The sequence below is a fragment of the Trachypithecus francoisi genome, unplaced genomic scaffold, assembly GCF_009764315.1.
Source record: "Trachypithecus francoisi isolate TF-2019V2 unplaced genomic scaffold, Tfra_2.0 Lachesis_group11, whole genome shotgun sequence".
NCBI lineage: Eukaryota > Metazoa > Chordata > Mammalia > Primates > Cercopithecidae > Trachypithecus > Trachypithecus francoisi.
In genome coordinates, this window is record NW_022681456.1 from 126,720,445 (window position 1) to 126,733,964 (window position 13,520).

The following is a 13,520-nucleotide window of genomic DNA, read 5'->3' on the forward strand; positions in this document are numbered from 1 at the left end:
TGGAGAAAGACAGTTAATACGCTGTTATATCACAGTGTGATTATTGCTGAAATAAAGCTAAGTATAAGAGGCACAAAAGAAGGAGTGAAAACTCAGTTTCGAAGGGACAAAGTCAAGGAGACTTCAAAGATGAAAAATGATTGCACTGGACCTTAGCGAGGAAGTTCAGCAGAACAAGGTGGGAAGGGCACATTGTCAGAGGTAAGGGTATGGGCAAAAGCAGGGAAATATTGACCCGTCTGGAGGTCAAGAGAAGGGATCTAGGTAATTTCCAGAGAGAGAGAGGGGAAGTGTGCTAGAGAAGAGAGAAGATGGACAGGAAAGAACAGACTTGCAAGTCATTGAAAGTCTTGGAGCCTCAGTTTCTGAAGACAGGATTCTCATGAGCCCCTCTGAGTGTTTTTGTACTGGGTGATAGTGACAACTACATGTCTCGCTGTGTGCCCAGGCCTCATAACCATGTGCTCCAAAGGCTCTGTGAGGGCCCTCAGGTTCTCCTGCAGTCTAGAGCACTTCAAGAACTAGTGTGTCTCAAGGCAGAGAATACTTTGCTTTAAGATGTGTGTGGCTCAATGATGGCCAAGGCAGACATGGGAGAATGAAGATAATGAAAACCCACCAGCTGTGACTGATGAAACCAAACCCATCCTCATCTGCTTGGGGAGCATAAAAGCTGGGAAGGACCCTCTGACTAGCACATCAGCCTGAGGGATTCACGTGCTTATTTGTTAAATTTAGGAATCCGCTGACAGACTGACATATTATTAGTGCGAATTACCCAGGTTCATCTGCAGCCCTAGCTCTTTGCTTCAAAAAAGATCACAAAGCCTGAGGTACTTCAAGATTGAACTGCGAAATGTCATTAGCTAAATCTCAGTCCTCGCAGCTCCCGGAACTAATTATAGAGCTAGGAGTGGCTGGGGCCAGACCCCTCTGATATAAAAAGATTTTATGAAAGGCGAAGGGGGGAGGCAACAATAATTCTCACCCTATTATACTCCTTTCAATTATTTACAGTAAGAGGCACTGATGGTGAACAAATATAGAGACTGGAATCCAGTGAGGTCACACAGGCGCTCTGGAAGCCAGTGATGCAGTCTCAGAATCTGGGAACACAATGAGGCAATGTTTCAGCTGCTTGTGCATTCTTCACCTCCCATTGTCTCTGTGTCTCTCTCTCTCTCCTCTGCTTCCCCTCCCCCCACAACCAAAGTCAAGAGCGCAGACCCCATGGTGAGAATTCTCATCTTCATCCCACATCCAGGACTTGGCAATATCTTCTATCAAGGGTTTTAACAGGACATTTGCAGTCTTTCTCCTAACGGCAGGGCCGGGGGGCAGGGGTACAATGAATGCTGGAATCCCAAGGGCAGTGTTGGGATCGAGCTGACTGAATGTGGCCTACAGATCCTCTGGGCATCACCTGACCACCAGGAAGCCCTTTAGCAAAAGCTCTGCAGCACCAAAGATTCATGTGCTCTTGTGGTTTCCCAGCCTCCCTTGTCTGAGGTTGGAGCCTGGACTTGCTGACTTCTGGCTAATGAAATAAGCACAGTGAGATAAGCTGTGTGAAGCATGCCCCTTACAGACAGCCTGCAAGATCCTTCAGCTCTTTCTTCCTCCACCAAAGCGGCCTTAGATGGCACATGCACCAGATGGTAGAGCTCTGAGACAGAGAGCCCTCTTGACCCACCAGTTATTGGACTTTGATGTCAGCAAGAAATAAATGTTTGCAATAACATTAAGCCATTGATGTGTCAAGGTTTGTCTGAGGTGGCAGTGAACATTGCTTTTTCTAAATCGTATAAACCTCTGATAGCACAGGCACTAGGGAGATATTCATCGAGCACAATGAAAAAAGTCCACTATGTTAAATTCCTCTCTTTTTCTTGACCTAATTATTTATGTTTCAGAGAATCCTTGACCTGTAGGTTGAAGGAGAGGTCATAGTAAATAAGTCACTGGAGATAGATGGGCAGATGCTTATGTTATCGTCTTGGAGCTAGAACAATTTATTTCTCTCATGGGTAGTGGGGGAAGGGAACCTCTTGGGGGATGCTGTGTAATCAGAAATGGTGAGCTAAGTAGCAACAAACTTCGGTAATGGTTTTTTGCAAATGTTCACGTGCACGCACACACGTGCATACGCACGCACGTGCACACACACACATGTAGACACACCTTTTTACCCTGTGGAATCGTCTTGCAATGTATGTCCATCATTGGGAAATTATCTAATAGAGAAAATCAATGGGTATACCCATTATCTTGGATGTTGTGTCCGTGTTTCTGGATAGTCCAGGACCCCTAGTTGTCTTTTTTTGTTTGATTTTTGAGACGGAGTCTCACTCTGTCACCAGGCTGGATTGCAGTGGCGCAATCTCGGCTCACTGCAACCTCCAGTTCCTTGGTTCAAGCAATTCCTCTGCCTCAGATTACAGGCACAAGCCACCAAGCCGAACTAACTTTTTTGTATTTTTAGTAAAGACTGGGTTTCACCATGTCAGCCAGGTTGGTCTCAAACTCCTGACTTCAGGTGATCCACCCGCCTTGGCCTCCACAAATGCTGGGATTACAGGCGTGAGCCACTGTGCCTGGCCCTAGCTGTCTTTTTGAACCAATGAAAATTGGTTTTCTTTTATAAATTCTTTTGTGTTTTTCTATAATTTCCCTCCTTTCCTGTACGTCAGGCTCTAACCTCTGACCTCAAATATCTGGCTTCTTTTCCTATAATCTTTCAGAAAAGGGCACATTAAATATTGTAGAAAACAAGAGTCGCATAAATGTGGACAGGCAAAATATCCTGCGTAAGTAGCCAGATGACTGTGATCAGACAGGGTCCCAGCACTTGGGACCTTCCTTAAGTCAGGCCTTAGATAGTTTTTATCAACTGGTCATTAAGGCACAAAATTAGAAACAAACAACTCCAGATTCCATTCTATTTGGCTTTTCAAAGCATTGTGTCAGGAGTCACTTAACCCAGGGATTGCACTGGAGAGGATGTGTGGAGGAGGTTTCTCTGCCATGTCTCCATTGGCACCATCTCCTTCCTAATTGCCACCTCACTGAGGCAGGCACTCACACCTCCTCTTCCAGGACATTGCAATGGTCTTCTTCTATTTCTTCTCCTTCAGTTTACCCTGTTTGCTGCTATCAGAGTACTCTCCCAAGGTACAACGCTGACCATTCCTGTGCTCAGAAGCCTTTCCCAGCTCCTCACTACTTTGTGCCAGAAACCTAACCTGGCATTCAGAATCTCCAAAATCTGTACCCACTCTACTCTTTCAAGCCCACCTTTCTCTATTCCTTTTTCCATACTTGTAGTCAAACTTCCTGTATCTGTTATATCCCATGCCTCCCCACCACCTTCTTCAAGGCCACCATACTCATCTCTGACTGGAAAAATTCTATGAACCCTTTGAGACTTATCTCAGCTGTCACTCCCACGTCATAACGCCATGGTGTCCCTACCTAACCCAACGCTGTGCATATATGGTCTCTCCCAGTTTAAAATGCCCCAGGACTTTGAACTTTTCATCTATAGCTAACATGTTCAGCCTTCTATTGCAGTTGTTGTTATTTGTTTTAGCTCCACTATTAGATAATCAGGTATTTGAGGTATTTGAGAGTAAGCATCATGCATTATTCATGGTTCCTCTTTCATGGTGCATGTCTGTCCCTTTGCAGGGTAGTTACTTAATAAATATGTGGGCTATGGAATTGAATACAGGGCAGCCTAACATTAAAATTTAACCAGGCTGTTATCCAAAGTGGGAATCAAGAGCTGACCGAACTTTCCTGAAACTTGATCAGGTCAATCTTTAAAGAGCAGCCTTTCTTGGAAAAATTAAGGGGAGGGGGGAGGGATTCAAATCATCAGCAAAATAAACAGTAGCCCCTAGATTTTAGAGTTTAGCCAAGGGTTCGTCCATCTGCAAAGCAAGATCTGGCACCACACCCCCACAGAACAACAAATTGCAGAGCTTATGGTTCAGAAGGCTGCACAGGAAGAGATAGTACTCTCCATTTGCCAACTGTTTTCTGACTCTTTCCGCCAATCGGGAATCTCCGTTAGAAAATGACACCAGTTGTGTGTCACTGAGGTTCACCCACTCTCAGGCCTGCCGGTGCCTCCCAGACCCTTTGATCTTCTGCTCCCATTGTCTCCTGAAACCAATCCTTTCCATTTTGTGTTTTTCCTCCTAGATCACCTGATACCTCCAACCAAGCAGGTGTTCTTTTCAGAAGCCAGAAGCTGATAACCTGGGCTTTCTGATCTAACCCCAGCCTAAATTCTTTGCAATGGAGGAATTGGGAAGGAGATTCTCCTTACTGAGAAGTGGATGCCAACACTCCCTTTCAAATTCGTTCATCAGCAAACTAAAGGGGATGCCAGATATGTCTGGAGCAATAGAAGCACCACTGGAATAAGTAAATAACTTTACAAGACAATTGCAATGTGGAATTCAATTAGTGCTATTCTTTGTAGATCTCACTTAAGGAATTATCTTCACAGCTTGATTATAAATTCATTGGTGCAAAAAACTATGTCTTAGATGATTTTTGTGCCTCATGTTAAGTCCAGTCCTAAATTGAAAACATGATAGGATCCTATGCCTTGTTGATTTGTTGCTTTTTTAGTTGTTCCTGGATTAGATGTTTTCTTGGATTATACCCCTCACTGGTCTCTTCTACTAATTAAAACAGCTAGTTTAAAATAGTTACTCAATAGTTGATTAGTTCTCATAGAAAGCTCAGTGGAAAACTAAGCATGTTTGTCATTCTCCAGCTACTTTGAAATCAAGAGTTTGAGATCAAGACCAGAGAGTGTGCATAATTTTCCAAATATCACTCAGTAAACCAGGTATAGAAACCCCTTAACTGGGGGAGAAAATTTTGCAAGAATAGAGATTGGCATCCTAGTAGGCGAATCCACTGAACAAAGTCAATTGATTCATGTGGTTGTGGTTTTCAGAAGAGAGAGTCCTCATTGCCTAAATCCATCTTGATCGCAACTGGGTTCCCAACATCTAAGGAGAAACGGATTTAAGAGAATATAACATTGGCATATCTTGAGTCATTCCTCTTGTTCAAAAGGACAAACCACCACTAACTTTCCACAGAATTAGCTCCTGAGGGATACAGGTGTGTGCTGAGGCAAGGGAGAGTGAAAGCATGAGGCTGGGCTTGTCCTCATGACCTGCTTTTGATGTTCAACCAATTTATTTCTCCTTATGTTTCTCCGAACACAGAGGGAACTTCTATAGTATGGTCAGTGACTATCTTCAAACACATGGAGATATGATAGCATACCAGAAAGCAATGTTTAGGCATCCTAGCCAATGGGTAGGGGTCTGCTGCAGGTCTATGTCCACACCTAGGGACAAATCTTGCATTTACACATAGGCTCCAAGATTCCTCTAGAAATCCATGATGCAGATCAAACTGTACACATCTCCCCTGCTTGGCTGGCCCCAGGGTACAAGCTTAGGATCAAAGGCAATAGTGCTTGTATGACTTTTATATTCATGGACTAATTCTAGGCATCTTTACAATCTGTGGTGCAATCTATTTGTATAATGAGCATTAATATTTAAAACACTTTCAAGATTTGAAGTGCGGGCAACAAAGCTTGATGGTGCAATAGGAAGACCAAAGTGTACTTTTGCCAATAAGCAAAGAGGGCTTGATTTCCCCCACAATAAATCTACTGAGATAAATAACATAATATTTTTCTCAAACTTGGAAGAAGCAGAGAATTTTGGATCAGGACACCTGAGTTTCAGTGGAGTTGTTTATTAATTGTGTGAGTTTTAGCAAATTATTTCTCCTGAGTCTCAGTTTCTTCATTTGAAAAATAAGAACCTAATACCTACTTCACTTGTGTATAAGGATGAAATGGGATAATAATATATGCATAAGTGCTTTGAAAATGGTAAAGAACAATACAAATGTGCCTTTCTATTGTTTTATTCACAGTGCTCCTGCCTGATTGCATCTACTTAACCCACTCTCCAAGAGCTAGAATCAGATTTCAACCGTATGGAATCATGTACAATGCAGCAGATGGGTTTACAAGTCTCTTGGTCTCTTCATGTAATTAACAGCCAAGAAGTCTAAAGCTTGCATTGTTTACGTGGAAGATGTTTCTTGCCCATTCCCACGCCATGCCATCTGAAATCGTTCCTTTTTTTATTTTTTCTGTGCGTTTTTTTTTAACTTTGTGGGATCCTCTGCATATAAAACTCCATTCAACTACTTCATCCTACTGTAGAAAGCTACTTCCCTATGAGCTTAGTTCTATGATTTACAACGGTCTTCTTTTCCTATTTGCTGTCTGAATTATGTTTCACAAGAACCATTTGAAATAAGGAAGGCGTGTATCATCTTTCCCTTTTACAGGCAAAGAAACTGAGGCACAGAAAGGCTTAGTAGTGGGTGACCCTGCAAGAATTCAAGCGACTTGTCTGGCTCTAAGTCGAGTGCTCTTTTTCTGATGCCACATGTCTTTTATCCAGACAACTAACCTGCCTAGACGCAGAGGGAGCTTGAAAAGAAATTTTCATCTTACTGTGAGAAAACAAAGACCCAGCGAGTGGAGAGTTTAAGACCATCCTGGTCATTGCCATTATTTCTTTTCAAACAGACAGAGGCCTCTGTATGGAGCTGCTTCCGTGTTTGTGGTTTGAATTCACTGGTGAGATGTGAGACACAAAAGAAATTCGAGAGATTGTGTCTGACCTTAAGGAATTTACTAAGAAACCAGGAAGATAAAGCTATCATATGAAATGCTTAAAACAACTAAAGGCAACCTTAGATTGGGAGGTACTCCCTCCAAGATAGAAATTTCTTAACCTCTGCTTTGAAGTCTGGTTTCTTTTTCAAGATCCAGAAGCATAATCCATACTTAGATTTAGGTTCAAGCCCTTCCTAACTGATTACGTTCTAAATTCTCTATAGTGGTCATCAATGTCACGTCCAGCTCATGTGAAGGTTTTTCCTCCCTTTTTTTTAGTGAGAGCAGGAGACTGGTGGTGAGGAAAACATTGTTGCCTTTTTCATGGACTTTGCAGCCTTCTTCATGACAAATAACTTATTGGATTAGTTTTCTGTTCTTTTTAATCAAGGAGCTCTACATATGACTTAGTAGAACACTTTTTCTAAAGGAGAATTGGATGTCTTACTTAACAGTCGCTGAAGTAACCTGTGCTTTCTCCTCTGACTCTCCCTGGGAAGAAGGAGTAGCAATCGTGTCCCAAGCCCTTGAGGACTTCACAGGGTGTTCTGGTGTCCCGAGAACATACCTGCCTAAGGTAAGGCAGTCATGGTACCAGGGTATTGATGCACTTCTCACCCTCCACTTTGACTGTCAGAAGCATTCATAAGACTTTCTACATAGGGGATTCTTGGGCTGGAAGAGGTGGTCTTTGGATATAGAACAGCCACATGCTGGCCTACAGAGCCCCTTTCCTGTCCTAGTACTCTGTCCGTTAAGACAGAGAACTGAATTGCCATGACTTTATGTCTCTGAACACCTTTACCAAAACCACCTGGTTCTTAGGACAGACAAGTGGGATTAAAAAGAGGGAAAGCTCTGGGCCCATAGTTGAATTTGAAATGGGACATGGAATGGTACAGGTGGGGATTCAGCAGCTGTGTTGGACTGAGGTTTGCAAACCCTCAGTGATGGCAGGTGCTATGGGAGTGCTGGGGCAGTCAAGTTCTAGAGGCCAGGCAGTGTGGTATTTGGAGTCAGAAAGATCCGGCCATGAACTGCTGTTCCTCTCCATACCCTCTGTATGACCTTGAGCTGGTTGTTTAACTTCAGAAAGCTTCCCTGTGGCCTGTCTCCTGGGAGGACTGTATTAGTTATAACATACGTAGGCACTCAAAACCTCTGGCTAACTGTCATCATTTTTATCCTATGCTATGTACAGAGATAAACATGATCCAAATAGAGTAAAGAATTGCAAAGACAATTCCTGGCCTAGAACCAGAAGACTTTCCTAAAGAGAATTAATTAAATATATGTGTATAATATTAAGTATATATTTAATTGATTAATTAAGTATATAAAAATCAAATATATTTAATTAAACATAAATATTGAATGATTAAACATAAATATTAAATATATTTAATTGATTATATAAAAATAATTCTGTATTTTAAATATATATCATATAATTATAATAAGCAGTAGTGTAGGGGGCAAAGCAACATGGCAAAAATCATGAAGCTGGAAAATAGAGAGACAAGGGTTTAGCCTAGCCTTGCCTCTCTGCTGCCTAGCTGCCTAACCAAGTAAGCTTGGGCTAATCATGATCTCTATCTTTCTCAGGTTTCTCAACTCTTAAAGAAGTATAATAAGATTCCCCTCGTCTATTGTGCAGAGAAAATTTGTGAAGGAAAAAATACAATTCTGTGTGCCAACCTGCTCTGAAATCATAAAGTGGTCTGTGATTATGAAAGATGATGATTAGTTAAACCTAAATAAGGCTCTGGAAACTGAAATATTCCCACACCTTACGACCAGAGCAGCATCATCACATTTGATTCTTCTCTTTCCTCACTCTCCAATCTGCCCAGCACACCTGCTGCTCCCTCTCCACTGCTCAAGTCCTCAGGATTGCATGGCGTCGTCAGCAACAAATATTGGAAAACCATTTTTAAAAAGGCACAAATGGTCCGAGTGCAGTGGTTCACGCCTGTAATGCCGGCACTTTGGGAGTCCGAGGCAGGTGGATGACCTGAGGTCAGGAGTTCGAGACCAGCCTGGCCAACATGGCGAAATCCCATCTCTACCAAAAATACAAAAATTAGGCCTGGTGCGGTGGCTCACTCCTGTGATCCCAGCACTTTGGGAGGCCAAGGTGGGTGGATCACCTGAAGTCAGGAGTTTGAGACCAGCCTGGCCAACATAGTTAAACCTCATCTCTAGTAAAAATAAAAACAGTTAGCCGGGCTTGGTGGTGGGTGCCTGTAATCCCAGCTACTCGGGAGGATGAGGGAGGAGAATCGCTTGAACCCAGGAGGTGGAGCTTGCAGTGAGACAAGATCACGCCACTGCACTCCAGCCTGGGTGACAGAGTGAGACTCCGTCTCAAAAAAAAATAATAATAGCAATAATAATAACAATAATAAAAGGCACAAATGTAGCAATCAACTGTGGGGGATCAGGGAAGACAAGCTGAAATTTGACTAAGGACTTCCCTGCTCCCCTGGAAGTTACAGGGCACAGCAGCACTGTGGTTCTCACAGCGGGTGGGCAATGGAGATTTCGGGGTGTCCATCCACCTGCGCTCACTGAGCCTGTGCCTGGACCATGTGCCCAGCTGATTCATCCTTTTCACTCTCCTTCCCTCAGGCAAGTGCTACCTTCTCCAAAGCCTTTCTCAAAAGACCCTTGAGGTTCCCTAGGCTGAACTCTATGAATGCTCTTTCCGTTTCTCCAGGAATTTGGCTATCGCTGGTATTGGGTTTCTCAAACCAGCCCACCTGCACTATGGGAATGTCACAATTGTCCTGGCAAGCAAAGGGGGCATCCAGAAGTCACCCAGGTTTCCCCTGAAGCATTGCTCAGAGAGAGGCCACTGTACCATAAAAGGGAGTTCCCATCCCACACTGGTTCTGAAAATCCTGGTGTCCAGGCCCATGTTGTGATCTTTTCTCCTCTACCCAGGGAGTGTCTGTTAGGGAAACTCCCATGAGGGTGGGGAGCCGAGGGCAGAGGCTGAGTGGGATGAAGAGAGTGTTTGTCTCTCCGGCTGTGCCAAGGTCTTCTCACCAGAGGGCTGTCTGTGAACCTCTGCTCCTGGAATCATCCCTCTGCACCACCCAAAGTCCCTGATTATGAATTGCACAATACATTCGTAATTCAAGCACGCTGCACCAGTTTTCTGTAGCCACATGAAAATTAACTCAGAGAAATTCACTTTGATTGAATACCTGCTGTGTGGTCGGCACTCTGGTGGGATTCTGCCATTCGAGAATCTCAGACTAAGATCATCTGTTTCAACAAGCCTTGATCAAGCACCCACATTGCAGCTGGCACTCTGCTTGATGCTGAGATGGTTGTCAAGACCAGCTCTTTATTTTACAGGGAAGGCCGTCAAGGTTCAAAGTAGGAATTTCCCAAGGTCAGAGACAGAGTGGCAGAGCCAACCCATGCACGCTTGTCTCCTGTCTCCCGTTCCCATGCTCATTCGTGACACTTCTGCTCTGTCCCAACACTTCATCCCACGAGAATACTCTTGAGAATATTGTGCTTGGCTGTTCCAAATAGGAGGACCATCTGTTCATTATTCAGGAGATATGGGCTGAGATCTTGCCTCTTCTAGTCACTTGGAGAAAGTTCCAGAAGCAAAGACTGCGTACCTAATATTCCTTTAACTTTGTTTTCCTGGGGCCATATTTAACTGTGGGTGTTTTCTGTTTCAGCTGGTGGCCTGCGGGGAAGAGGTAGTGCTTGGCAGGCTGACCAAGGACAGGTGACTGAAGAACAAGGTTGGAAGATGTAGGGGGCAGTGTGAGGGAGAAGGTGAAGACATAATGTGGGGGAGTCTTCACCCCAATTGGAGTCACCTAAAATCACTCTTTTCTAACTAGAAGACTAAGAAACGCCTGAGGAAGCCGGCGAAAGCTGAAAGCACATCTGTGTGCGTGTGGAGGGTAAGTGTGAGGTGTGGCCGAGAGGCTCAGCTGAAGGAAGCCTCCTGGGCTGGTCCCCATATGTAAAGCAAACACACACATAAAACATTCTAGTGTGACTCCCTCCGCTGCAGGATATTCCTTCCCAGGGGCTCCGGACTGGAAATGTCTTCTCTCAAGCCTAGGGAAAACAAGGAGTTTCTACTTTTTGCTCCTTGACCCCAAACAGAGAGACAATGGCCTTGTGTATGCGATGGCACTTTTGCCAAGATGGAGCCGCACAGCTTCCATGAGGCTGAGGTGAGGAAAAGTGCATCTCTGCGAATGTGGCTGGGCTCCAGCTCCCTCCACTCGGTGCTCTGCCTGCCAATTAGCGCATCCGTCCTTCCCCACAGGTGGGGAAGTGGCCCGTACTGCTGTCTGGCTGCCTGGGGCCAGCACAGCCGGACCCTGACACCCTACCCAGGGATACCCTGCAGGGATGGGGACCCCTCAGGAGAAGAACACTTAGGTCCGGAACCAATTCTTCCTCCTCCTCCTTGCAAGAGGGAAGAGGGGGAAGACCAGGCTGCGGATGGCAGAGAAACTCGGGGGCTGGTTTAAGGGAAACAGACTGAGCTGCTTAGGGCCTGCTGAGGCTGCCAGGAGCCCCAGATGGCTCCGAACCTGCTGCTCTTGCTGAAAATTGATTTCGGAGGCAGTGAGGGGAGGAGGAGGGATGGCAGGGGCTGCAGGGCAGGGGGTGGTGGTGGATGGAGGGTGCTGCATGGAGGGTGGAATTTATAAACCTTGCTGCATGGAGGGTGGAATTTATAAACCTTGATAAAGACACTTAGTTGAAACTCTAGGGGCAGAGATAACGCCCTGGGCGGAAAGGGCAGGGGTCTCTCTCAGGATTTCTGCTTCGATGTGCTATTTCTTTCTCACCTTGCTCGTTTTTCTTCATTTGCCCTCCAGCCCCAATTATCAATCATGGAGGGTGCCCCTGGATGCTCCTGCTGGGCTGTGGGGTGGCATAGGCTGCGCAGACCTGGATTTGAGAAGCACCCCACCAAGGCACCTCCCTCATCCTCACCCAGGGAAGTGACTCGGGAGCTGAGGAAACCTGAGCTCTACACCCCTCGCGATGCAGGGGCCCTGTATCCAACTCTATATTCGTAATGTTTAATTATTTTCCTTGGAGATAGTGCCAATATTTTTGTAAGCATTAGGCCCCATGGCACCTGTATCTGCCTTTGCCTCATCCCAGTTATTCATTCCTTCCCCAAACACTAATCAGGCACCCCTGAGGGCCAGGCACTGGGGACAAAATGTTCATGGCCAGGTATCATCCTCACTGAGTGCCTAGAACAGGAAGAAAAATTGCACGAGTTCAGCAAAAGTCATCATATTTAGTCCACACGAGCAGGAGAAACAAGGAGGGGTCAGAGCAGAGAGCGTTCACTCCCACAGGATCCTTATAAGGGAAGGTTGCAGAGTGGAGGCTATATTTGATTTCAGACTTGATGGATGGTAGGATGGGAGGGAAGCGGTGGGTCTAAAAGGGTGGGCAGGGGGTCTCTGCAGGCAGAGGTGCCATAGAACCCTGGGGTGGGGCAGAGGGGAGGGAGGCAGTGTCTTCTGGTCTCAGTGGGAACAATGGGAGATATGATGGACAGGCCAGCCATCATACACCAAGGCTGGTGTAGCCATGCCTGGCACTTGTACTCCTGTCCATAGACAATGAGACCGCACCAAGGCACCAGGCAGGGCTCACACGAGGGGTTCGGACCCTGTTGGCAGAACTGTAAGCTGGAGGACAAGGGCAAAGCCATGTGAGAGTCCGGGTGAGATGTATACAAGGAGCAAAACCCTGGTATTGTTGGTGGGAATGGAAACAACTTCATCTCCATAAAGGAGAGCCAAGGCAGGTAAGAGTTTCCTCCTCTTAGAAGCGAGGGAGGCATGAAGACCAAGGGAACATGATAGGCTCCCCAGCATCTGGCTAGGAAGGCTGGGTATTCAGCCTTCTCCTATTTATACATTTCCAGCTCCCAGTGGTTCCTCCAAACAGCCGAGAAGAGAGCTATGCATGAGCCAAGAAGAGAAGCAGCATCTATATTACAGAGGAGGAGATAGGTTCAGAGACAGAACCTACCAGGCCCACCCAGATAAGTAGAGGTGGGGTCAGGAAGAGAACTTGGGTTCTAGACCCTGCTCTCCCCATTACAGAGGTCACTAGGAATCACACACAGCCCAGGGCAGTCGTCAGCACTGAGATGGAAAGACGACACCTGCATTCTCCAAAGACCCATTAGGCCATGTGCCCCACGGCAGCAAGGATGTTCCCACCCTGTTTCTGCCTCTCCCAAAGCATTGGGAGCTCAACAGTCTGCCTTGCTGATACGGCTCTCCCTTTCTCTCATTTGATTCTTGCCAGGACAGGGGCTCATATCATTAAAAAGGAACAAAGAGGCCCTAACCAAACCTCAAAGAGAAGGAACAGAACCTCTTTCTAAATGGAGGAATTCTTTTGTAAGAAATGATGAAGAGTTAGAACAAAGCATCTGCATAGCCTGGGAAGGGCCACTGTCTCTCAAGACATGCAACCGCTTGCCTCTGATGTCTAGATGCAAACAGCAAATCCTCAGTCTGCTCCAGGATGTGAGCGCCAACCCTGACCTAGTGAGCTTACTCCCTTCTCTTTGGCTCAGCCACATCTTGAAAGGGGAGACAGGGATGACTCTGTGCATCAGACCCTCTGTCTGGTCCAGTGGACCTTATCCTTATGAGGGCCTGTGAAAAGATCTTAGCCTCTGAGCAGTTATGCAAGTTGCTCAAAGCCATTGAGATGTCCCCCAGGAGCTGAGTGTAGAAGCAGTTCCACCGCC

The 13,520-nt window shown here is 45.6% G+C and overlaps 1 long non-coding RNA gene across 1 annotated transcript; it reads left to right on the top strand.

Moving 5' to 3' along the window:
- Nucleotides 1-1,147: 1,147 nt before the first annotated feature.
- LOC117091120 lies at nucleotides 1,148-6,256 on the top strand. Its single transcript, XR_004440245.1, has 3 exons — nucleotides 1,148-1,233; nucleotides 4,207-4,431; nucleotides 5,980-6,256. It is a non-coding gene; the product is annotated as an uncharacterized LOC117091120 (long non-coding RNA).
- Nucleotides 6,257-13,520: the final 7,264 nt, after the last annotated feature.